This window comes from Pteronotus mesoamericanus, unplaced genomic scaffold (genome assembly GCF_021234165.1).
Source record: "Pteronotus mesoamericanus isolate MK-2021 breed Mesoamerican mustached bat unplaced genomic scaffold, CSHL_Meso_final contig_68, whole genome shotgun sequence".
Classification (NCBI taxonomy): Eukaryota; Metazoa; Chordata; class Mammalia; order Chiroptera; family Mormoopidae; genus Pteronotus; species Pteronotus mesoamericanus.
This window is the reverse complement of record NW_026555234.1, coordinates 7,618,462-7,645,101: the sequence shown is the minus strand read 5'-3', so window position 1 is coordinate 7,645,101 and position 26,640 is coordinate 7,618,462. Positions and strand designations below refer to the sequence as shown.

Sequence of the window (26,640 nt, the reverse complement as noted above, 5' to 3'; positions counted from 1 at the left end):
GTCTATGTGAACAGGGCTTCAGTTGCAGCTTTTCTGGAATATAAGTGTTTGAAACAAATTTATTTTTTTGCAAAACTCAAACAATTCTGGAACGTGGTACCCTTGAGTTAAAAATGTTTATGAGCAGAAGTGGAATTGAAAATCAGTCTGTAAATTCCATGTGTCCTTGGGCCTCTGCTGCTGGACGGGAAAGAGTGCTAGCCCGCGGGAGACAGGGAACCTTAGCTCGGGCTGCGATGACAAAACACCCTAGACTAGGCGGTGTAAACAACACATGGTTATTTCTCACAGATCCGGAGGCTGGAGAGTCTAAGATCAAGGTGGCAGACGTGGGCCCCTGGTGAGAGCGCTCCTCCTGGCTTCCTTCTTGTTATGTTGTCACATGCTGGAGGGACACAGTTCTGGTGTCTCTTCCTCCTCTTATACACTAAACCCACTGCCCTCGCGACTCATCTACACCTAATTAGTTTCTCGAGGCCCTATCTCCAAACATCATCACATTGCAGGGCAGAGCTTCACATGAACTTGAGGGGAATGCGTTCAGGCAATAACACTGGGGCTTCTTGTCCACTCTGCCAGTGTCCAGCTGAGTGCTATTGGGCAAGTTACTTCAATTGCTGGGCTTTCATTTCCTCATCTATAAGGTAAGCAGGTTGGATCAGCTCAACAGTATCCCCAGGGGAACGTAGGGCTCTCTTTGGGGCTGAGATGGAGGGAGGTGTTGGTGACTGAGCAAGCAGGTCTCCACCTCAACAGGCCAGCCCTCTCCTCACTATTATCATTCTATAAGAGAAGGCTCTATCTATCTATCTATCTATCTATCTATCTATCTATCTATCTATCTATCTATCTATCTATCTTTCATCTATATCTATCTATCTATCTATCATCTATCTATATCTATCTATCATCTACCTATCATCTATCTATCTATCCATCATCATTTTTTTAGTATATAACTCCAGGTGCACCAGCTTTTCCACTAACACTCTTTGCCTTTTCCAGGACGAAATACAGGATACCACGTTGACTTTAGTGTCGTTCTTACTTGATTCTTGCCTCTGATTTAAATTTTGTTCAAACCCATGGTTCCACAACAACAAAAGTGTGTGTTTGATATCCACCGGATTAACTGCTTGCTAGATGTCTTCCACCTGCTTGGGCTGGAGGCTGATGATGTGTATGAGGACTAACTGTGCTGCAAGGGTATAAGCAAGGCCTTTAGATTCAGGCAACTGGTCTAACTTTTACTCTCTAAGGATATCAGATGAGTCACTGAGCCGCCCTAAAGTGGCCTGGTTTTTTGTGCCAAGGAAAGACCGTCTGATATCTTGTGTTTTGATCATACTGTTTAGATGGAGTTTAAAACATGCATCATAATTCAGTTGTTCCAAGTCAGAAAAAAGATGACACTATTAATGCATGTTATTCATAGAAAAATTAAACTATATGGATGACAAAAGGAAGAAAATAAAATCCAGCTGCAACCAGGCCACCCAGAAATAACCCTGTTATCATTTTGGGATCTACGTCTGGAAAGATGCATATCCTCTCTCTTCTTTTTGAAATTGTACTATTCCATTGTACTTGTCATTACCATATATATATATGCGTATACACACACACACACATAATGCAATTCTGGAATGTAATTTTTAAATTGCATTATATAGATCTATTGAAATTATCTTAACTAATTCCCTGTTGTTGGATGGTTGGGCTGTTTTTAAGTTTGCTTTTGCCAATAACATTGCAATACACATCCCTCCAGTGAAATCTTAGTGGACCACTCTCCAATCCTGAAGTTCCGAGCTGGCAGCTGTCATAGTCTGCCCACGCCCTCTTTTCCTCTCCCTCCTCCTCTCAGAAACCCTGCCCTGTTGGTGCAGGCCCACGTTCCCAGGGGGGCTGTGTGCTCCTTGGAGGGCAGCGGGCACAAGTGGTTCATCTTCACTCTCTCGTGAATACAGAGCATGGTCGGGGGCCCTCTGTGTGTTTCTGCTTTCACCCTGACCTTGCACCCCTGTCACTGGTTCTGCTTGGACGTTTGACATCTGGTTTCCTCACTCTGGTCCACAGCTCAGCCATTTCACAGAGACCTACTGAGTACCCCTGACGTGCAAAGCACGGATCCGGGAGCTGGGCCAGTAGAGAGCGAGTACGACCCAGGCAGTCCTGCCCTCAGGGAGTGGTGCTGTAGACTGGCGGGCAGACACCAACCGAGGGAACAAACACAGCGATCGCTTCAAATGAACAGAAGCGTCAGGAAGGCTGGAAAGCCGTTTGGTGGGGGAAGGCCAGCCTTGGGGAGGAGATCAGAGGAGGTTTCTGAAAGGTGGCGTGCATGTGGAGGGACAGAGGTCCCTGCAGAGGAGCGGCCACTGTAAGGACACTGCACCAGGGACAATCCGGGCTGTTCCTGAAGCAGCACAAAGGAGATGATTCGGTGGGGAGGGAGCGGGAGGGTGTTAGATGTGGGCCCCAGCAGGCTGGACGGCGCCATAATCCTGCTGGGTCTCAGAAGCCATGGGGAGGAGCTTAAATGTAATTTGAAGTTCGATGGGAAGCTGTGGTTTTCATTAAGAAAAAAAAAAAATCACTCTTCTCAAATTTTATCCTAAACCAAAATCATCCGGATGATAAACCCTCCTCAGAGAATAGATATTGGCTAGGGGGAAGGAATATAGTTTTCTGAATTTTAATTTCCTGAGCTTTTTTGGGGTTTCTTTATACTGCAGATACCATTGTTAAATTGGCACCCATTTGCCCTTTACCTTTGCTACCAGAATTCCACTTTTGTCAGGTGGCGGTGTATGCCCACTTCCCAGCCTCCTTTGCAGGTGGTCTTGGGAGGCATGTGCCGTAATTCTAGCCAGTCGGGTATAAGAAAATATAGTGTCGTGAATTCAGGAAAGGCTCTTGCTTTCCCAGTGAAAGGACACAGACAATTGACAAACACAGAGGTGATGTCTCAAAGCACAGAACCACCTTGCTATCATTTGATGGCAAGTGTGAGGATGAAAGATAACGTGTTAAAGATGAAATAGTGGAAAGAGAGAGGCATCCTGAGTCTCTGATGGCTTTAGTGAGCAGCTGGGCCAACACCAGTGACCCTCTGACATTTTGCTATGTGAGGAAATAAAAAACCCTAGTAGTTCAAGTTGCTGTTACTGAGGCATTCTGTTGACTGCAGCCAAAGCATTTCTAACTGATAAGTTAATCACCAAGGAAAAGTGGGAACTGACTCCATTAGTAATTCCACAGCCTATTAGGGAAATCATAAAAATTCTGAAAATCTGTGTCTATTTAAATAGAAATGATTACCCAACCCAACTTGGGGAGCTTGTGCGTTGTGGATTAGGGCTCATGATCTTGATGTCATGGTGCTGTGCTGCTAAACGTCACATAATATAAGAGAGATTTCCCTAGAGCTCTGTAGGCGTCCTTTACCTGAGAGGTGAGGCCTGTCAAGGGCTTTGCTGCAAAGATGATTGGGCTATTTTTCTCTCCCAGGTTGCTTGGTTCTCATTGTCTTGGTTCCCATGACAGATGAAATGACACCCCTGCCCCCGGCAGGCCTGCTCTGACTCTGCCACTTTAAAGTCCTCAGTGCATATCTAGGGTCAGAGAATACACTGTTTAAATGATCCTGGTCGCTGATGCATTCAGAAACCTTTGAGTCTGAGCCATCCCTTCTTCCATGGGTCTCCCTGGCACAGCCCCGTGAAAGTATAACTTGTGACATGAACATAGTAAACACCTACTATATTCTAGGCACTTTATGAAGCACTTGATAAACATTATCTCTAATCCTCATTTAATCTTCACAGTGATTTGCACATGAGAGATTATTTTCCTGATAAAAGTCAAGACTCAGAAGAGTGAAATCTTTTGCCCAAACTCCTACAGCTAAGTCAATGGACAAAAAGAACTGGAGCTCAGATATACCTGGTTCCAAAACCTGTGCTCTTTAGCAAGGGCCCCATGTGTTGTGTGAAATCCTCATTTACAGGGTTGCTCGCTACTTCTGTGAACCATGGAAGCATTTATAGGGAGTGGAACAGCGACTCCCAAAAGACATGTCCACCCAAAATCTCTAAGTGTGGAAAAGGGATTTTGCAAATATAATTAAATTAAGGCTCTTCAGATGAGATTGTCCTGGATTAGAGTGGTCCTGAAATCCAGTGTGTCTTCAGAGGAGAAGGGGAGAAGGCAACGTGAAGATGGAGGCAGCGATTGGAGGGATGCATCTACAAACTAAGGGCTGCTGGCAGCCACCAGGGAGGAGGAGAGAGTCGTAGAATGGAGCCTGCCTCCGAGCCTCCAGGAGGAACCCCATCAAGCCAAAACCTTGATTTTGGACGCCTGGCCTCCGGAATTGTGAGAGAAGAAATTGTTGTTGTTTGAAGCATCAAGTCTGTGATAATTTGTTATGGCAGCCACAGGAAACGAATACCACATTGCTTGCGTAGGAGGATGAGGCAGGGTAAGACTGATGCTCAGCGTCTGAAAGGAGAAAGAGCTAAGCTGTTGCTGACTACAGTAAGGAACAGCTATGCTGGCAGGGCCCAGTCTCCCTGAGCAGAGTGGAGCACGGTTTGGCTTGTACAGGGTTTGGGGGGCTCCTGAAGCTCAGGGAGTGGCTGGGTAAGTGATACCGGCAGAAGAGTTCTTACTTGGTTGCGATTGTGGTGATACTTGTGAAAATGTGTCAGCTTATTATAAAAATTTCAAAGAATATCAGAAAAGAGCAAAGAAAAAAGCAAAACGAAACAAAACAAAGCATCTGTCTTTCAGAAACTACTTTGTTCATCAACATTGATGAACATTATCTCAGACTTCTCTCTAGGCACATATTTAGCCAGAAGCTGGGGTAGATAAAATTTTACAAAAATAGATTCAGACTATGCATACTGTTTTTATAAGAATTATTAAACATAAGTCTACTTGAATTTACCAGAATTAAAAGAAACAAGAATCAAAACTGAAGGGATTGTTGACATTGAATAAATATTTGTTCATAACAAGAGATATTAGTTCCTAAGACATGTTTTTAAGGTTAAAAGGCAATTATGAAAAAAAAAATTAAGAGTTTGGCAGTATTTCACTTTTTAAAACTCTGTATATTTTTGCTTGATACAATATGCATTTATTTTCTGTCATGAAAGAGGATTTCATGCAGTTCTTTTCCTCTTCTCCCCCAGCCTCCCAGTGTTTGCCAGTCACATTATTATTTTTGGACCTCTTGAAATGATAACATTTATATTCTGTTCTATCAACTCACTCCCACTATTGCTTAGTCTCAGTTCTATGTGTAAATTGATCCAATGTCTACTGTTGTCCTTTCTGGTGACTTCACTGTTGCTGGGTGTTTAATTTTGATTTATGTCTTGTTATGCTGGATTTTACATAAAATATTTTTCAAGAAGGGCCTTGTTTCTATAGCTCTTGACTTTGAGCATGTTTGAGAACATTTCCCTGTTTCTTTCATAGTTGCGGTACAGTTTTGGCCGAGAGGAGAACGTGTGGGTCACCCTTCCCTCCCTTGGCACTTGGTTGATGTTATTCTGTTGTTTCCTAGTGCTGAGTGTTGTAATAAGAAAGAGGCATCTTGTGATTTGCAATCTCTGCACAAAAATGGACTGGATATTTCTCTTGAATTTCAGTATCTTCATAGTATGTCACTGATATTGTAGTTTTTCTTACTTTTCCTGGGATGCGTGTGTCCTTTAAATATAGAGGTACTTCGCTTCCTTGACTTCAAAAAACATTTTTGAATTTTCTTGAGTTTTTTTCCTGTTCCTTTTTGTTCCTCTGTTCGGGATACCAATTTGTGTATGTCAGCCTCCTTTTCTTCAGTTTGTGTTGTCTTGTCTGTAATCACTTTTATCTCATTGTTCCTCTCTATTTCATTTCGTGTGATTTCTTAAGCTTGACATGTGCTTTCAACAGTATTTATCTTTTTTCTGTTGCTTCTGAGTTGACTTTCATCTCTAAAATTGCTTTATTTTTTAATCCCCTGTTTATTTCCTGAACTCTGCCAGTTTACTTTTCAAAGAGTTTTCTTCTTTATTTCTTTTTTGAGCCCATGTTTCTTCTTTGAACTTATCTAAAAAATCATGCTGTTGATTATTTAAGACTGAAGAGACTAATCACCTGTTCTCAAGATTAGCTCATTTACGATCTACATTGCTTTAATCTACTGTAGGCATTTGTTTTGTCTGCCTCTTTCTGACTCTTGCAATAATGCACGCTGGGGCCCTCACAGCCTGGTGACTTTGGTGGTGGTGTTACTCCAGTGTGAACAGGTGCATCCAGCTGTTTGACCAACAACAGTGCGGAGGGCGCAGAGGCATGCTTAATTGGGCTCCAAATTACAGTAGGTTTTGGTGTCCACCCTCTTATTCAACCATGAAATGTTTCCCTCAGGCTTTGGTCTCCAGGGGGTCAGTGTGGCTCAAGCCCATAAAGTTATGGGGTGCCCCTCCTCAGCCCTATTCGTCCCTTTTCCTACCAGACAGTCTTTCCCAACCAGAGGCTGTTCCTAGAAAACAAACATGGCGTATCTTCCTAGTTCCCCATTTATTTGCCACTCCCCCTTATCTTTCCCTGCCCACTCCTCCCCTCCCAGCTGTCTGCAATGTGGAAATAGATTTTTATGGGGAAATTCCGACTCTTCCTATGGGAGGTACACAGCATGGTGTCCATCAGTATTTCTGGGTCTATTCTCTTCTGAGACTTGCCCCACCTTCCTTATCCCTCAGTGCTAGCACGGCCCCATGAATAGCCTGGGCAGCAAAACGCAAGTGGAAGTGACCTGAGTTACCGACATAGTTTCTTCCCTTTCCATGAGGAACAAGGGAACCGCACGTAACGGTGATGGCCGAGGAAGCTGGTGAAGTTGGCCAGGTTGCTGAGTGATTACTCCATTGTCCCACACTGAACATGCTGCAATAACAATATTGCAGCAACAACAATATGTAGCAATAATAATAATACTAATAATAATAATAATAATAAAGACAATGCATAAACTTTTGCTGGTTTAAGCCACTGAGAGTTAGGATTTGCGTGTTACTCCTGCCTTACTTAGCCTTTTTGACTAGTCCAGGGCAAGAAGAGCCAATTCTCGCTGTACGGGGCATGAGGAAGCCCGGACGTGGAGGCGATCCGGAGGGCTGGCTGGAGGGTGTGCATTCCTCACCTGTCCCAGCAACTGACTGGCTGCAATGGCTTCCTTGAACAGTGGAGGGGAAATTTTGCAGAATCTGCTAAGTACAGGCCCCTGGTTGCAGAGGGTTTCAGATTTCCTGTGTTCACCAGGAAACAAAACAACAGAACTTAATCCGTTTCTGCTTCTCTCTGCTTCCTTCCATACCTCTTTTGCCCCGAACGCAGTGCTGCTGACTGCATCATTTACCACCTCTGCACAAGCTCGGCTCATTTCTGACAGGTTCCTCGGTCCTCTACCTCTCAGAGAGCCACAGAGCTGCTGCCTTCAGGTCTTCTTGCAATTTACAGCCCAAACATGTTCTCTCTCTGTCTCTTTTTTAAATTGGGTTATTTCTTTTCTCTATAATTAAAAAAAAGTGTGTACGATCCTAAACATTTTCTAAGAATAAATCCTTGTGCTTTTGAATTACTGTTCGACCCAGAGACGATGGAAGATGTCTCAGCTCTAGTCTGGTTTCCCCAAAATCCAGCACACCCAGCAGCACCGGGAACACTTCTTTCCCAGAGCCTGACAATCCAGGCTCAGCTCCCTGCCTTGCCGTTCCTGAATGGCAGTGGCCCCGGAAAGAACTGTGTAAACTTCTGGAGCTCATTTTCTTGTCTGTAAAAATGTGATAAAAGCAGTTGACTTTTCGGTCTTGCGGGGGTATTGGGAAGAGCAGGTGAGCTAGTATGTGGGAAAGCCGCTGGACCAGCGCCTGGTCCTCCTAAAGCACTCCCCTCAGCCCTAGCTGAGTACAGTGGGCAAACAGGCTTTGGGCAGGTGTGGCACGCCTTGCATACCTTCCTCCAGATAAGCCGTCCTTTTTCCTAATGTGGGACATTGAAGAATTGGTCCCTGCCTTTGTCATTTAGTGATTATGGTTTAATTGCGCCTTATATCCCTCTTGCCAAATCTCTCACCTCCAGAATACGGCAAGGATGCCAACTCTCCAGTAATGCCAGCCTTTGGACATCGAGCTTGCCACTCCTCGGTAACAGCTGACTGACCTGGACTTGGCAAGGTCCGTCCCCATCATGGGAAGGCCGCCTTTGTCACTCCTCTACTCCTTTAGGAACCTGCACACTGAAGAGTAGGTAGGGCTGCAGCCCTGTCCAGCAAGAAACAGCTACAAGGAGATAATGATACCTTCACCCACTGTCCTTTATAAGATTATAAAGTCAGGTATCTGAAAGGGGGGATTTGTAATAGGGTACAGCTAGGCCCCCCAAGGGGATTTGTAATGGGGTCCAGAATTTGGGGTGTCCAAGAAAAATATAGGATATTCTCATCCCCCACCCTCACCAGGCAGGCAGCCAAGAGGGATGAGAGGCAGGAGCAGAGCCATTGAGTTACTTTGCATATCAATAACAGGCCAGCTTCCTATCTGACGAGGAGCAGGGCTATTGAGAGTTCATTTGCATATCAGTAACAGCTGGATAGCTTCATTCCTCAGATGCAAAGATGGTTATTTTGGGTATCAACAAGGCTAACCAGGAAAGTTTGCAAAGTTTAACCCAGGACGTAACTGGGCTAGTGGCTCCCCTGGTTGCAGGGCCTGCTGGATGAGTTGGAGATGGGGTTGCTGGCGAGGATACCCCCCCGCCCCCGGGTTGGGAACCAGGCGCAGCAGCCATGCTAGAGGCTTTTGGCCACGTAGTTTAGGAAGCAGGAAAGCAAGACGTAGCAGCCATGCAGGCGGGGTGCCCCCACCCCTGTTAACAGTGTGCATGCGTGAGAGATCAGCGATGGTTTGCTCCAAGCTAGGAGGGAACAGTGAGAAGACCATGCGAGAAGGAAAGGGGAGAAAAGATGCCTGCTGGTGGGCCTTGAGAAGGAGCCACGTGGTTCTGAATTAAGAACTGGACATCGTGGCAATGTAGCGGATGGTGCTGGGAACTGCGCGAGACCTGCCTAGCCGAGTTCTGGACTTCAGTTCTCTTCCTTCTGAAGGACGGCACCCCTAACTGGCCTCTGGGCAAAGCGGGGAAGGCAGGACTGTGTGTGTGTTAGTGGGTGTTTTAAATGGTGGGTGTGTTAAAGGAACTTTGAGATTTAAGGGTGGCATTTAGCCATTAATCAAAACCTGCATAACTTTTGAATAAATACTTCCTTTCTTTTTTATCAGGCTCTGCCATTGAGAGCCATGATTTCAGGGGTGGTGGGCAAAGGAACCTGGAACAGAGGGACCCTAGGGAAAGGGGGTGTTTTTCCAGTAATAGTGTCTGGGGATCCCCCCACAATAGGTCCATTGTTTGGTAACAGTCCCAACAGACACTCAGTACATGTTATGTGTAAGCACCTTGTGAGTCCTGAAGTGACATATAGCTACTGTAGTTATGCAAGATATCTATAAGGAGGTGATAGATTAAGGTAACAAGTGTAATCAAGTGTCACGCCTATTCTGAGATCACATTTGAGTGCTTAACTATGAGCTCAAGCTCTGGGCTAAGTTTTTAAACGGGCCATCTCTTAATCTGTGCAACAACTCTCTATATAAGAGGTCTGAGCCCAAACATTGTTAATATAATGAGAACAGTTTGCGTGATATTTATGTAACCTGGCAGACAAGGAGAGTGGACTGGAATGTGTATATATGAACAGCGATGACTTCATGTACTAGTCAGTGGGGGCTGTAGATGTTGTTTAGTGAGCATGTGTACTGTGTGGCCATCACATTCAAAATCACTGAGTGAGTAGAGCAACAAATCTGTATCAAATTTTGCATTAAGCTTGAACATTCCTACACAGAAACTGTTCAGATGATGCCGAAGGCCACGGCTATGAGCAACTGGTAACTGGCAGCTTCATCACGACAGTGTGCCCGCTCATACATCATGTCTTATGCAGTTTTTTGGCAAAACATCAAATCACCCAGGTGACTCAGCCCCACTACAGCCCAGATTTGGCGGCCTGAGACTTCTGGCTTTTCCCCAAACTAAAATCGCCTTTGGAAGGGAAGAGATTTCAGACTGTTGATGAGATTCAGGAAAATATGATGGGGCAGCTGATGGTGATTCCACCAAAGGATCTTGCAGAGTGTTTTAAACAGTGGAAGAGATGCTAGGAGAACTGTGTGAAGTCCCAAGGTGCTTATTTTGAAGGGCGCTGAGTCGTCATTGTCCTAGGTACCATGTTTCTTGTATTTTGTATCTTCTTCAATAAATGTCTCTATTTTTAATAGTATATGAAAAATACTTTCTAGACAGACCTCATATTTCTAGGATTATCCCCATTATAAAGAGAGGGAAACAGGCTTCGAGCTATGTGATCGAAGGAAGTGGCCCAGGTCACAGGGCTCAGAGCTGGACTGGGCGTTTCGGGCAGTGTGACCCTAAGCTCAGAATCAACCTCTATGTACGGTGCCTCTGGGGGCGCTCCCAGGGGCTGCAAGTGGGCTGCTGTCTTAGGGTGGATGGTCGAAAAAGGCCTTTTGCAGCAAAGGATGCCTGAGGTCAGCCCCAAAGTCTGAGTAGAAGGTCCCCCTTGGAGGAGACCTGGGCACGAGCAAAGGTTGTTGTAGAACAGAAATGCTGCAGGTGTAGTGTCTGTGAGGTCAAGATCAGGGGGGCAAGGCCTGAATCTGATCAAGAGGCTTCAATGTCAAATACAGGAGCGGGGACCAGTGATAGATGGTAAGCTTGAGTCTAATATATACCTGGGTGCAGATTTCTTAAGGCACTTCTGGGTACCGTGGGTAAGAAAGTGCCAGAGCCGGGTCCTATGGTTCATGACCTGTGAGCCTCCCCACCATCTCCTCTGTCTTCCCTGAAATGTGATAAGTAGATTCCACTTCAATTTGGATCAACACGCTTTTTGTATTTTTTGAACATTATAAAAGAGATATATTTGTTGTAAAAAAATGAAAACGATAGAGAAGTGTATGAAGTCAAATGAGCCCCTCTCTGCAAATCTCTTCCTTCGAATCCTAACCCTTAAAGATACCTACTCATCGTCCTGTGTGCACAGCCTTCCATGCCTTTTTACTCTGCACAAACGTGTATAAACACGTACTAAGATCAACTTTTCCACAGAATGAGATCTACACCAAACTATTCTCCGCCGTGGAGTTTTTTCACTGAACACTACTTGTAGCTCCTTCTTGGAGCTGTGAGACCTATGAAGCTCTGAGCACCACTTCAGAGATGTGGAAACTGACCTTTGGGGTCAGGGCAGCGCAGAGGTCTCAGCTTTGTTCTGACCTGCTCTGGTTTCTGGACCTCAGGCTGGGATGATTCTGCACAGGGCCCTGCCTGTTGTTGTCTACACAGCAGCTGTTCCTGCCTCTGGAAGAGCCTCTTGATTTTCCCTTGGGGATCTTTGCTTTACCCCCTTCGAGCCTGTGGTTCAGCGGGGGAGGGGGAAGGGGGGTCTCCCCAGCCATGTTCTAGCACCTCGCGGTTACTGCTTTGCCCTGGTCACAATGACTCATCCATGGGAAGTGCTAAGGACTTAAATGAGACACTTAACCCTGGGGATTTTCGGCTGAGGTTGCTGCCCGAGGCGGTAAGCTTGAAGCTGCTGGTGGCCCTGGCTGCCAATGCAAGGGGATACCTGACTAAGGGTGAAGCCAGCTCAGAGAAGAGCAGAAGCAAGAGATGCAGGAAGATAAGATACAGGATACCTGGATCCAATAGAACCTGAAGCCAGATCTATCCCAGACTTAAGTGATATGCACGAATGAATCCTCTCCCCACAGACCACCCCTTTTTTTGCTTTGAAACATCTTGAGTTGTGTGTTCTGTCACTTTCAGTTGAAAGAATGGAAACTGATGGTCTCCCCAAATGAACTGTGGTTAATTATTTTTTTTCTATTTTTATTAGAATGCTAGATACCAATTAGGTGCCCGTAAACATTTGTCTACTCATTAATCGTGAATTCAGTGGATGATGGGATATCAGTTATTGGGAATGTTGAACTAGTCCTTAAAAATCCTTGCACACTGGACATTTGTTTTCTTTCTTGAAACATCAGGGAAGTTTGGAATGACTTTTCTTTGGGGTTCTGTCCAACTTGCTTTATTTCCCACTGAGATCAACTGCAATTCACATGCATTTGCACTGAAGAAGTCGCATTTTATTTTTAGTACCATTAGCTGGAATTCTCTACAAATTTGTACCATTTAAGCACGATCTGATCTTTCTGAAATGCAAGGTGGACCACATTACTCCTTTCTTTATAAAGCTGCAAGGACTCCTCTTTACTCACAAAAGGAGCCACCAGCCAGGGACCTCTAGATGCCAGGGAATATGCTGACATCATGGTGAGTTTTATACGTGTATCAGCTTGGTGAGGATTCAGTCCCTAGTTTTTCCACCAAGCATTCATGTAGGTTTTGCCTAGGAAGTATTTTTTTAGATTTGATTACAGTCTATACCAAGTTGACTTTAAATAAGGGTGGCTTTTCTAGATCATCTGAGAGGGGCATGATTTAATCAGTTAAAAGGTCTTAGCAGAGCTGATGCTTCTGTAATAAAGCAGAAGGCCTTCCTGTGTATGTCGGCGCTGGCCCATGCCGAAGAGCTCCTGTCCGCCCTTCCCGAATGTCTCCCCTATGAGACTTCAGACTCGCTAGATAATCTTTGCAGTTGCTTGCACAATCCAGTTCCTTACAATAAACCTCTTAATGCGGATTGTCTCCTAGTGGTCTGTTTCTCTGGTCGAACCCAAACACATACAGCTGACAACTCACTCTCTGAATTGTAGATACAATGGATATGTAGGGTTATGTGGCAGTGGAAATAGACCATAATCTTCATGGTTCCCCTAGGACTCTGTCGCATCCCAAAGACTAAGAACCCTGGTCTGTTGGAGGGAGGCTGAAGTCTTTAACACAGTTCTCCACAACCTGCCCCCGCTGCCCGCCCCGACCTCATTTCCTGCTTCCTCATTCTTCCCATATTCTATCCTCCAGGATTATCAGTGCACCTGGGTCTCAAGACAGTTCATGAAAATCTTCATGGGGAGCAAGGCAGTCAGCCCAGAGCTTCCTGGGTGCTGCAGGCAGGGCTCCTCACCTACCCCCCCAGCCTTGAAGGACCTGTTGTGGTTCTCCGAGACCCCACTTGGCTCCTCCCTCCCACTTGCAGCCTCGCCACCACCCTCCGCCTTGAGACCCTCAGGGGAGCCCCATCACCCTCTTCATTTCAGTCAATGTGCTTCAAGCTCCAAGTCATCGCTCGCCCTGTGCACTCTCACCCCTCTGGCCTCTTTCCTGACCTGTCTCTGCCCCTTCCTGACTCCAGAACTCCCGCCCTGGGGCTCCACTCATCCCCAAAGGCCTCTGTGTCTTCGTCCTCCTTCCTGAAAGTTCTTTCGCTCTCTTGTTCTGAGGGAAGCCCCGGCTCTCCCCTGAGCCCACTGGAGTGGGGGTCCTTGGCACTCTCTGGGGATACCCCTGCAACGGCCAGGGGAAACAAGGACGAACAGACAGCGTTTTTCTTTGCTTTCCAGGTCTGGTTTTGAACACAACCGTCTGGTATTTGAGCTTTCTGGCTGGTGAAATAAAATGCCACAAATAGAAATGGTGTTAGGCCAACTGATTACATTTTATTACTGTTCTGTGATGGGGTTTGTCTGTCCTCAAGCTGAGCAGTGGAATGTAAAATATTAGCTGCAAGGTGGATTGTTGTCAAACTTTTTATGTATGTCCCTTTTATTCTAGCATGTGAGTTTTTTTTTTTAATCACATGAGCCTGCTATTGTTGTTGAAACAGTAATAGACCTGGCAAGCCCACTGAGAGCTAAGCAAGGACGACATAATTCACCTAGCTTTGCCTCCTGACAGTCCATTTTTCCAAACAGCAGTCGGAGTGGTCTTTCAGAATTAAAGTCAGAACCTGTTGGTCACTCTCTTGCCCAAAACCCTGCCATAACCTCCCACATCCTTTGGGGTAAAGCTCCAAGCCCTTGCAAGGCCTGAGATGCGTGATACTCACTCCCTTATGACATCATGTCTCTGCTGCACGCGTGCATCCCGGCCTGCCCCCGGGCATGCCCTGTTCCTGCCCCCAGCCAGGCACCTCTCGTCTTGACTGCGCTCCTGCTTGTGACTCCTCAGCCCGGAACGCTCTTCTCCCAGATGCTGGCGTGGCTCCTCCCTCCTTACCTACAAATGCCTGCTCAGATGTTGACTTTCCATGGCCCCAGCCTTCTCTGACCCTCCTGTCTAAAGCACAACCTGCCCCTCTCTTACCCTGCTTCCTTCTTTATGATCTTCATCATCTCACCTTTGTGTTGTCTTTGTTTCTCTACCTCTCAGCTGGACTGGGGGGGCCTGGCAAAAGGGAGTTTGTCTGTTTGGGTCACAGCTGTGTCCCAAGAGCCTGTGTCTCTATGACCAGAATTCCTAACAGACCAGCCAAAGACACCAGCGCTTACTTACTTACAAGAAATATATATGTGTGTGTGTGTAAGAGAAAGAGAAAAAATATATATATGAGATCTGCCAGAAAAAGTCCAACCACTGTTAATATAATGAGAATAGTTTGTGTGACATCAGTATAACCTGGCAGACAAGGAGAGTAGACTAGAATGCGCATGCGTGAAGAATAATGACTTCACTGTACTAGTCAGTGGGGGCGGTAGATGCTGATGAGTAAGCATGTGTACTGTGTGGCCATCACATTCAAAATGACTGAGCATGTAGAGCAACTAATCTGCATCAAATTTTGCATTAGGCGTGAACATTCCTCCATGGAAATTCTTCAGATGATTCAGAAGGCCACACCTATAGGTAACTGGTGATTGGCAGCTTCATCATGACAGTGTGCTCACTCATGCATCATGTATTGTGCAGAGGCTTTTGGTGAAACATTAAATCACCCAGGTGACTCACCAGTCCTCCTGCAACCCATATTTGGCACCCTGCGACTTCTGGTTTTTCCCAAGACTAAAATTGCCTTTGAAAGGGAAGAGATTTCAGACTCTCAGTGAGATTCAGGAAAATACAACAGGGCAGCTAATGGTGATTCTGACAAAGGATTTTGCAGACTGTTTTGAACAGTGAAAGAGATGCTGGGAGAACTGTGTGAGGTTCCAAGGTGCTTCCTTTGAAGGGGACTGAGGAATCATTGTCCTATGTACAATGTTTCTTGTATCTTGGTCAATAAATGTCTTTATTTTTCATAGTGCATGGCTGGATACTTTCTGGACAGGTCATTTCATGTATGTCAGTGTTTGCTAAATCCCAAGTCCCAAACCCTTGTTCTTGAATGAGAACTCTCCTCTCGGGAACCCCAAGGCACTGGCTGAGCCTGGGCCCAGTCCCTCCATGCTTGTGGTCAAGGACAAGGAGAGGCTTGAGCTCCCCCCACAAGCCACTACCTGCTGTGTTCTGTCTGCCAGCTGCCCTCAAGCTGGAGCATAAAAAGTCCCCACACTGACCCATGTGATTTCAAATAAACAAAGGAAGACAGTCTAAATCTGAAACATTTGGGAGCTAAGATCCTGATTTAGCCCAGGAAAGCTGATGGTTATTAAAATCTTCAAAGGCAGCCACAAACGATCCATGTTTTAGATTATCTTCCTAACATTTGTCATGTCTGGAACCATTTTTACAACATGGAAATAAAAAACTCCAAGAGTTCAGTGTTCTTCCTGCACACACCTCTTTGCTGGCAAGGTTCCAGAATATTCTCCAGGCCCTAGGGTCACAGAAGAAGCTATGTGTGGTCAGAGGGCTTCTCTGACAGTCTGTACCCGGGCCAAGTTATTTTCAAAACTAGGATGAGTTTAGAGAGGTCATTATAATTCAGGGTTTAAAATAAAGGTTTTGGGAAGGCTCATATGTTTTATTTACACAAAATGTATGGATGGTGTCCTGGTGGCTAATTTTATATGAGATCTCTTGGAGATAAACACTTGCTATAAACTTCAGCCTGTCAAGGGAGAAAGAAGTGAATGTAATTTTTTCCCAGTGCTTATTCTATGACAAGAACTGGGCTGGGTACTTGCAGCACACACTTCATCAGCTCACTGTCCTTATCTTAAACAATCACCCCGCTTCCAACTTCCTAGGGGAAAATGGGAGCATTATCATGATCCCCTCAATTTTCCTAGCATCCCTAATTCACTCACACTTCCACCCATCCTCACCTGCTTCCTGCCTGTTTCAGTGAGCACAGGTGTGAGTCAGAACCCACGCCTGTTCAAGACCAAGCACTCCCCCTGGGTGGTTGTTTTGACTAACCTTTTTTCTCTCCTAGATTACCTGACTGATTAATGGCTAGTTGCTCTCAACCTGTACAAATGTTCAAGTCTTTTCCATTTTGAAATAACCTTGGCTCTCTTGGCCTACCTTTAACCACTATACATCTCTGTCCTTCCAAAGAAGGTGGACCCGGTAGGTTAAGGCATCTCATAGAGCAAGTAAGAGGTGAAGAAAACAAGCCAGCCTTTCCCAAGGATGCTTCAGAAGCCAATACCTGAAAGCATTTTGTGTGCTGGGCCATTCTGTGCTTGGGAGGAGATGATCATAACTATGTCCAAACTATACTAATTTTATTGAATTTATTGGGGTGACATTGGTTAATAAAAATTACATAGGTTTCAGGTGTACAATTCCATAATACATCATCTGTTTATTGTGTATTCACCACCTCAAGTCAAGTCTCCTTCAATTCCCCTTTATCCTCGTCTACCTCCCCCTACATACTATTGTCTGTGTCTATGAGGTTTTTTTTCCTTTGCTTAATCCCTTTACCCTTTTCACCCAGCCCCCAACCCCCTCCCCTCTGATGGCTGCCAGTCTGTTCTCTGTATCTATGAGTCTCCTTCTATTTTGTTAGTTAATTTTATTAGATTCCACATGTAAGTGAAATTGCAAGGTACTTGTCTTTTTCTGGCTGGCTTATTTCACTTAGGGTAATATTCTCCAGGTCCATCCATGCTATCACAAAAGGTAATATTTCCTTCATTTTTATGGCCAAGTAGTATTCCATTGTGTAAATGTCCCATAGTTGTTTTATCCACTCAGCTAGTGATGGGCCTTTGGGCTGCTGTTATATCTTGATTATTGCAAGTAATGCTTCAGTGAACACAGGGATGCATATATTCTTTTGAATTAGTGTTTTGGGGTTCTTTGAATATATTCTCAGAAGTGGAATTTTTGCATCATAAGGCAGTTTCATTTTTAATTTTTTTGAGGTTAACTCCATATTGTGTTCCACAGTAGCTGCACCAGTCTGCATTCCTACCAACAGTGCATGAGGGTTCCTTTTTCTCTACATCATTTGCCAACACTTGTTTGTTGATTTATTGATGATAGCCATTCTGACAGCTGTGAGGTGATATCTCGTTGTGGTTCTAATTTGCATTTCTCTGATGATTAGTGACACTGAGCATCTTTCATATGTCCATTGTCTATCTGTATGTCCTCTTTGAAGAAATGTCTATTCAGGTCCTATGCCATTTTTAAATTGGATTATTTGTTTGTTTTTTGGCGTTGAGTTTTATAAGTTCTTTATAAATTTTGGATATTAACCCCTTATCAGATGCATCATTGGTGAATATATTCTCCCATTCAGTGGATTGTCTTTTCATTTTGTTGATGGTTTCCTTTGCTGTGCAAAAACATTTTAGTTTGATATAGTTCAATCTGTTTATTTTTTTTTGGCTTCCCTTGCCCAAGGTGTTACATCAGAAAAAATATTGCTACAAGAAATGTCTGAGATTTTATAGCCTATGTTTTCTTCTAGGATTTTTATGGTTTTGAGCCTAACATTGAAGTCTTTAGTCCGTTTTGAGTTTATTTTTGTGCTCAGTATAAGAAGGTGCTCTATTTTATTTTTTTGCATGCATCTGTCCAATTTTCCCCACACCATTTATTAGATTATTTTTACTTCATTGTATGTTCTTGCCTCCTTTGTCAAATATTAATTGACCATAAAAAAAGCTAAACTTTAGCCAGGTTGACTAAATTTTATTGGATTCTACAGTGCTCCATCTAAAGCCAACTAAAAGTTGGAGATGGACCAATAAGGTGAGAAGCATGGGGGATGTGTACGCACAAGTATCTGAGTGGGGTGGGATAGATAAGGAACAGTCAGTCAGTAGAGGGTATAAATTGTTTCTATTCTCTGACCAGGGATTCGTTTTAAGGCTTTATAACCAGAGTTGTTAATGTCAGATGCTCAGAGGAATTTTTCTAGGAAAAGTTTTCAGGAAGACATTTTCCGTCAAGGTTTGAGTCTCTGGAAAGAACATAACTACTTTTGGGCCCGGAGACTCAGTATGGGGACATGGCTTTCTATCTCTGCCTGGAACTTAGCAATACTCTGGCTGCTTAAAGATCAGCTTTGGGGAAGACAGGAGATTTCGTCCTCCATGTGAATGTTACCATTCTCAAGATGGACACAATTAGGTCTGTGATTTGCATAGAGCAGTGGGATTTGGATCGTGATCTACATAGCAACTGATCCATAGAAATTCAGGAACATGTGGGCCCAGTGTAGAGATACTTGGGGGATCTCAGTGACAGGAGGGAGAATGACACTGGACGGTTGATATGTGGGTAGCCTCATCAGTATGCTCAGGCTGGTGAGGCCAGGGGGCAAAGTGTAATCCTCACGAGGGCAGGAATTTTTGTACATATGGATCATTCCTGATCCAGTAAAAAAATGTATATTCAATGATTTTGAGATGGATCTGGCCGCCTTTGGGCCAAGAGAAGTGGTCAGCCTGCAGAGAGTTGAATATTTAGCCTGAACAGCTAGAATTAGGTGGAACCCAGGAAGAACTGGCTAAATTCAGATGAAGGATATAAAAGAGAGTGTAAAGGAAGAGCAGTGGAGTCTTGTCAAGAAAGTTTGGCTGTAAAAATAAAGTGAGAATTCAGATGGAAGTCTGAGAAGGTTAAGGGATTCATTACGTGGTACGATATGGTGCAAACTGCACGATAATCAATGTGAAATAACAAAATGGGCTTGACTATATTACGCATTATTTTGAATGGCGTATCTAGTACATTATCTCAGTGATCTTCATATCAATCAGGTGAAATGGAAGGCAAAGTATGTGCACTCTTTCTTCGAGGTAAGGACAGAGAGAATAAGGTTCCATCGTTTGCTGAAGGTCACAGAATTCATACATAAACAAAAACTCACGGCTTTTCAAGGCATTCCATCACTTTCCCCCACCTTACTATTGTGTATAAATGAGATTTTGGCTGGTGGATAGATTTAGACTCCGCAAATCTGTGGATTTGTTTTGGTTTGTTTGTTGCCTCTTTCTAATTTTCCAATGGTGACTATGAGGTGATAAACTTTCAACATCCGTCTTTGACTGAAAAGGTCGGAGGGACATGGGGAGATAATTAAAATGGAAAGAAACCCAATTTAAAACCTGGCTTCACGGGTTAAGCTGAGGATAATGCATTGAAACAGCTGAAAGTCTCTGTGTAGGCTTCATTTCACAGCTCAACAACACAGAACAAATTGCACAAATTCTAGGAATTATATCCCGTGGTAACAAACACTGAAGTCACTTTATAAAATGTCACCAAATGGCTCTGCTGATTCTGTTTTGTAACAAGTCACAAGCAGATGGCACTTTGAAGCACACGATGCAGTTTGGAAAACAAAATCACTTAGACATTTTTGTCTGGCTTGGTAAGATAATATGCTGAAGCCCCAAATGAGAGGTTCTTGGCATGCAGTGATAGAGAAAGGCTACACACCATTCAGAGGGTTTGTTCTAATGTTTTTGTAATCAAAGAGTTGATTCTTCAACTGTCAGCTCTGGCTGAGTTGGGTTTCATGAAGGTTTATGAATTTGATAAAGATGCAAAGCAGGAGAGAAAAGAACTACTATTTCTTGAATACCTATTATGTGTCAGACCTGTTCTATGGTAATTAATTCTAAAGCAATGCTATGGGTAGCTCTATTATCCCTATTTTAAATGTAAAGATATTGAGGTCCAGAGACACCCCACACCTAATTAGGTCCAAAGCTGGAATTCAGGCCTTGATCTGACATCCTGATCCATTTCTTCCCATTACCCTGTGGTACAGCAGGTAGAATATTGTCTCTACCTACCTCTTATTACTTGATGTAAAAATATTTTTTCTGCTCACAACTGAGTATTAAAATAGATGCAGCTAGTGAATGTTTATGTAAAATAGTCTTTTGCACGTATGAAATTCCAGATGTATTGCTTTAAGTTTGGGATAGATGACACATTTTGACAAGTACTGCAGCTTGACTCACTGAAAACCCATCCCAATCTGCTTTTACCCTGCCCTTTTCTATATTAAAGACTGGAAAGCAGAATACTCAAACTTCCAGATTCCCTTGCAGCTAGGGGTGGCCATGTGACACAGTTTGAGCAGTAAGATGCACATGAGAAGTCCCAGAAAAGGGCTTCCTTTCCTCCCCGCAAAGCCAAAGTTTGATAAGAAGAAAAATTTTGTCTTCCTGCCTGGAATATGAATTCAACACCTAGAGGGACAGCCCTTGTCATAACAAGGAGGAAAGCCAGATGCTAATGCTGGTGAAGCAGGAAGATAGAAAAAGCCCAGTTTCCTGGTGACATCTTTGAATATCTATTTTTGAATAGGTGATGTCTTTGGGTCACCTACCTCGGGGCTTCTTGTTATGTGAGAATAATAGACCTTTTACATGTGAAAGAAATGAGGCTTTCTGATACAGACAAATGCAATCCTGACTGAGACGCACAATAGCAATAATTAAAAAAACCATTTTTATTTTTATGTTCTTTTGGTTCCAATATGTAGTTCTGAAACACTGGAAGTACAATATCAAGTTAGATAGAGTCATTGGAATAGTGTTCATTTGGTTGGGCACAAACTAGAACAGAGTTGGATCCCCTTCCTTGTTGTGGGAAAAGTGACCAGCAGAGCTTGTGATCTGAGTGACTATAGTTTGTTCAGAAAGTCTGGACATCCCTTTGGCCAGAGTGACGGCACGGAGCTGGAGAGGAGGAACACAGTGGCCAGACTCAACATGTCACCGCCATTTTGCCTTGTCTGGATGCAGACTTGGCTTTTGGTTGGAAAAACTAGAAAGGAACTTGAGGAATTATTGCTTCAATGTTCTCACCTTGGGGAGGACCACACTGAAGTCATATTAGATGCATGTAATAATTGATCTGGTTTTACTAGACCACCAAAGAGGACAGCCTGTTCTCTTAGCCTCTTCTCTTAGAAGCCTATTTCGATGTTTAAAAACTTGCAGGAGAGTCTTTGTTTTTTACTTTAATTGAATGCTATTGCATGTGAAAAAAAAAAAAAAGCTGATTATCTTTTTAATGTAGAGTGGTAGAGTAGAACATCTGTGGGTCACAGAGCAGGGTGGTCCTGAGTTCAAGCTGTAGTTCTGGCATTTCCTAGCTGGAGAACTTGATTGTTACTGAACTGCGCCAGGCCTCAGTTGCTCATCCAGTAGGATAAGCAGAGCAATAGCCACACTACACTCGGGTGAGGAGCTAATGTCTTTAAAATGCTGGGAATATTATTTGCCATGAAATTAAGTGCAGAATAGTAGAACCCTAACCCCGACTCTCCCCACTGCGTGAAACTGCTTTACAGCCCTGAGGATCATCATGACTCACCCCCAACTCACTCTCGTCCAGGTTAAGTAACTCCAATGTTCTAATCTCATCCTCTTTGCTCTGAGTTTTCAGTCCTTGGATCTCAACTTTGGACTTTGTCTTAAAAACAATTTTTAGAAACATGTTTGTAATTTGGAGAGATCACATTTTTAAAAATTAAGCAAAAAAAAAAATCAGCGTTTGAAAATCAAAAATGTTGACCTGTACATTTTCTGTTGCAGTGCACACAAAATTCTTGTTCTGGATCCATGTTTGAGGTTTACATTATTGCGATAAGGCAAAATGGAGGATTAAGACCATTAGCTGGAGTGCTACAGCCAAGAATATTCTGACCACAAATATGTGCCTGATTGAAAGACAAAGACTCCTCCAGTACAAGTTATCTGCATTATGACCTTAACGTTGGATAGATGAGGTCTCAGACCCAAATGAGGTCTCCTGTACCATTTTAAGAAAGAAAATATGTCGGACCATGGATTGTTCTTTAAAGCCATACACATGAATCTTGGCTATTAATAGAGTGTTGGATCAACTGACTTCTGGCAGCTTTGCTGTTGGCTCCGCTAACATATGTACAATTTCAGACTCAAAGCCACACATGAAGTCATTGTGAAGCTGCACAGTTCATCCCCAAACATCTGTCATGCGGTGGTTCTTATCTTCTCCAACAGTGTAATCTCTAGGAGTTGTGATGATTTGCATGTTTAAAGAAGAACTAGTTAATTGATCTTCATTTACTTAGGGCTTACTCATTTATCTCTGATGAAGAAGAACATTTTGAAAATAACCCAGGAAACAGAATAAAAGAAGAAAGAACCATTGTATAGTTTGGTTCAGAGATGTTTTTTCTTCTCTTCATACAATTATGCATGGCATATGATGCTAACCCAAGGAAAGCAAGTGACAGTTTCAGGGGCAGAAGGAGGCCCATCGATTTACTCCCGCTCTGTAGTTTTGAGGTGATGAAACTGAGGACTAAGGAGTTTCAATGGCTTGTCTATTGTCACATGGTTAGTTAGTGACTAAACCATAGCTTTTGTGGTTTTCTTATGATTCAAGTCTGCGCCAAATTCCAGACTTCCAAATTCCTCAATGAGGTGGTCCCCGACTACCTTAGCTGAAGAAGTATCCCCTCCCACACACCTGCCAGTCATTCTATCTCATTACCATATTTTATTTTCTTCTGGACACTTATCAGTCTCCAAAGTTACATTTTGGTTGTCTTCCCTGTTCAGAGTCTGAAGGCAGAGAGGCTTTGGACCTTGTTCACTGCTATATCTAGAATAAAGCTAGCCACATAGGAGGTGCTCAATAAATATTTGTGGATTGAATGCCGAGTTGTTTCTGTCTGTTACATATGCTTGAGAGGGAAGCAATACATTGGAGTCTTGCAATTAGAAAATGGTGAAGCCAGAACTCAAAGCCAGGGACATTTCCCTTCAAATCCTGATATTCGACATCACAAGAAATCATGTCCAATATTTGATGGTCCCTATTCTTCTCTGCCCCCTGTGACCTCTTCCCAAGGCATCTCAGGTTCCCGGCACATGTTTTGGCACCCTCCTTTTGGCTTGCGACCTAACTCTGTTGCAGTAGTCTTCAGAGAACTCAACCTGATTGTATTTTATTCAGCACTGTAAAGTCTGCATTGCTGGTTTCTCAGTGTAAAGTTTATTGAGCACATTTCTCATGTTATAGATATCTCTCACGTTATTCTATTACAGTGATGAATTCCATGCAGTTGTACTGATTTATAATAAAAAACCTACCAAGGGAAAGAAATCTACCCATCTGCTGATCATTGAAGCCTGATGCAATCAAAGAGGCTGATGACAAAAAGTCAGATGGTCAGAGGGCTTAGAAAATGACAGGTGCCAATAGATACCTGCTCAGGTACCTGCTATAGTGAGGCACTGGACCAGGCACTGAGGGCTTTATTGACGGTGAGCATTATCAGCCTTCACTAGCTCACTCTGCCATGCAGGGGGCAGTGTGGGCCTGACCTTTTTAAGAGCATGGGGTCAGGAAAAGATCACAGGACGTGGGGTTTTAAAAACCTGTGCTTAGCTCTCAGCACTGCCAATTCCTAGGCATGTGTCTTTGGGTGAGTTACATGTCTCTGTGCTTCAGTGTTCTTGCCTGAAACCTTCATGGTCAGTGGTCAGTGACGTTTACCTAGAAGGCCCTTGTGAGGACTGGTTAAACGAATGCATGTAAAAGAACTCAAGAGCGCAGGGAAGGAGTCGATGGTTAAAAAGGGGGACTTCCTCCATTACGATAAAGCCAGACCTTTTACTTCCAAATCCCGCCCGGCCAGCCAGCCGTCCCCTGTGTGGCTGTGGGGAAGTTTCTTAGTTGTCGCGAGCCTTGGTCCCTCATGCACGAGATAAGACAAAAACCGCTCTGTACCTCCATTAACTCACACGAATCCTGCTGTTATTTCCTTTGTTTCATAGCAAGAAAACCGAGGCACACAGGACATGAGTCATCACACCTGGGCAGCGCGAAGGCCCGCCTGGGATGTGTCCCAGGTGCTCTGGGTGCAGAGCCACTACTTCTGACCGGTGAGTTGCCAGCTCTGAAGACCCTTTGAGACCTGGGGAGTAGAGGGCCAAGCCTATGGCCAATGCTCAGTCATGTCCTAATATGTGAATGTTCCTTCCACCTTCCTACCGGGCACCCCTCCATCTTACGATCCATCACACCACAAGCGTCCAACAGCCAGTGCCCAGGCTCATGGTATGGCCCAGGGAAAGGACTGTTCACTTGGGCTGCACAAACTACGAACACCTTTACTCTGGAAGGGGAGCATTGTGTCATGTTGGTTCCTATTGCTTTCAGAGCACTGGAGATGTATATATACACTGGAGATAAATATGTACACACACAAATATATATACACTGGAGATATATATGTACACACATATATATATATATACACACACACACACACACACATATATATATATATGTGTATATATATATATATTTGCTACATAAAGGTTAGAGATCACCTGAGTCTAAAAGTAGAGGCGAGCTGATTAATAATGGAGGGCTACATAGGAAACAGGCTGTGATGAATTCCTCCTAACTCACACCCCTTTCTGCCTGAAGCCTCCTGACATTCAGGAGCTCCTGACACGTGCGCTGACCGTCACTAACATATCAGGTACGAGACAAGTCTTGTCCTCATGGGATGTCAAAGTGTGAACCAAAATTATTCAAAAAGAAGAAAAGAAGCCAAATGTCAACTAGAGGTAAGGTTCTTGTCATTTTGGAAGCTTTCTAGGGCATCAGGACAATGCAACCCAGGCTGAGGAGTGAGGCTTTCTTCTTCAAATCGGGAATCAGGCCCAGCTGGCATAGTCTAACATGGGCAGGGTGGGAGATCTGGGGACACGAGTTTCCAACAGCCTTAGGGCTCTTGATGAGGGACCCTGGAAGAGGACACTCAAGGCAAGTGTCAGGGTCTCACCAAATAAAGGCTGACCAAAACCAAACCATTTCCTATAAATTATCTATCTATCTATCTATCTATCTATCTATCTATCCCCACAGTCACTTCCCAGTCCTTAACCAAATATGATTTGAAATACCTGTGAAAGAAACACACTCTAGTACAATGCAGTATTTGTGAAATTATGCAATTCTTCATATAATTACTATTAACACAAACCCATTGTTTAACCAACACAGTCTAGATATTTGTAGCCTTACATTGCAAGGAATGCATTACACCCCCACAGCCATTTGGAGCATTCAGTGCATTTGTTTTAAAAAGATAAACAGTAATAAATTAGCACCCCTAACTAAAAAGAAGTTGAGCACAAGATTTAGACTACGACAGGGAAATCTCCACAGAACCATATTAGCTTTATTGTGTTTTTTCCCTCGATTAAAATCCTACAGTATATCAAAATGAAAGAAACAACTTAAAGTTGAATTATGTAAGCGCAGACTCGATGACAATTCTGTTTTTCTGGGTGAAGCTCCCACAGGGGATCCTGTCAGCCTCACAATCTCTTGAATATGGATTTATAGCCATTCAGAAGCATGATTTCCAAGACAAGGGCTGCTATCAAAACCCACTCCCCCCAAGCACAGCCAGCTCTGATGCCTTTTGCTTTCTCTCTTCTGTTCAGCAGAAGCCTTCCCAGAGGAGGTTTCATGGAGTCAGCCCCAGTCAGTAAACACCCCCAAACCTCAGAGAAGAACAGAGAAAGCTGAACACTAACCTGAGCCAAAAGACTCATCTCCAGGAGAAAAAGAGCCTGAAGAAGTTCACTTCCATCGGGACGGCAGGCTCCTTACTTCCATGGCTTGTAAGACCTTCCAACAGCTGGAGTCTGTGAACAGCTGTGGAGCATTCACTTGAAATCCCCTTTCCTTTGGCAGCAAGGCAAGCGCATAACCCTTTGGGGCTTCAGTCTGATAAGTAATTTCCTGATGTGTTTCAAAAGCATTCTCCCAGGCTTGGAGCAGTGGCAAAGACAGAGGGAACACGCAAGGCCCGCAGTGTGCAATGACGCGGTGGTCTACACAGACGTCCTATTTGTTTGATGGCGTTCCAAAGAAGTATTTTTGACCTCACAAACAAAAATAAATATCTTTCTCTATCTGTTGGCTCACTTCCCAAATCATATTTGCAAAAACGGCACCAAGAGTCCGGACAATATTTGCAGTGAGTATAAAATTCAAGTTAAACGTTTTCTCATTTTTCTTGTTGGGGGAAATCTGGACACCTTTGGTCTTCAAGGAGCATTGTGATGGCTTTGTTACCAGCCAGCCACTGTACAGAATGTTTCTGGAGACCCTGCAGGTCAGCCCCTTCAGTTTGTAGTGGAAGGAGATGAAGCC

At 43.9% G+C, this 26,640-nt stretch overlaps 1 protein-coding gene across 1 annotated transcript in view; it reads right to left on the bottom strand.

The window, feature by feature from the left end:
• Positions 1-26,145, bottom strand: part of C1QTNF7 (C1q and TNF related 7) — a 61,924-nt gene extending 35,779 nt beyond the window's left edge. The window contains exon 1 of the mRNA XM_054581951.1: positions 26,019-26,145. The gene's annotated coding sequence lies outside the window, so the exon portion shown is untranslated. The remainder of the gene's footprint in view (positions 1-26,018) is intronic.
• Between the last annotated feature and the right edge of the window lie 495 nt (positions 26,146-26,640).